This window comes from Nematolebias whitei, chromosome 14 (genome assembly GCF_014905685.2).
Source record: "Nematolebias whitei isolate Nwh7 chromosome 14, NemWhi1, whole genome shotgun sequence".
Classification (NCBI taxonomy): domain Eukaryota; kingdom Metazoa; phylum Chordata; class Actinopteri; order Cyprinodontiformes; family Rivulidae; genus Nematolebias; species Nematolebias whitei.
In genome coordinates, this window is record NC_056511.1 from 24,906,419 (window position 1) to 24,906,753 (window position 335).

Sequence of the window (335 nt, forward strand, 5' to 3'; positions counted from 1 at the left end):
TGGCCCGGGCTAAAACCTAGGTCTCGGTCCGGTAGAAGAAAGCTCCAGCACGGTTCAAGTACAGTGTGAATGCAATCAGACCGGGCCCCGCTCCACAAACAAGAAGTGGAGTGCAGCACAGGGCAAACAAACATGCATTTCTCTTACCTTATATGGAGCCGTCAGCTGCCTTGTGTGAAAAACAATATTCCCCATGCACAAAGTTTGTTTTCTCAGTCATCCAGGTATATAACAACAAAAAAAGGTTGAATCATGTCATCTGGACTTCGTTTTTTGTTAAAAAGAAACGTTATATACCTGGATGACTGAGAAAACAAACTTTGTGTTTTTGAAAC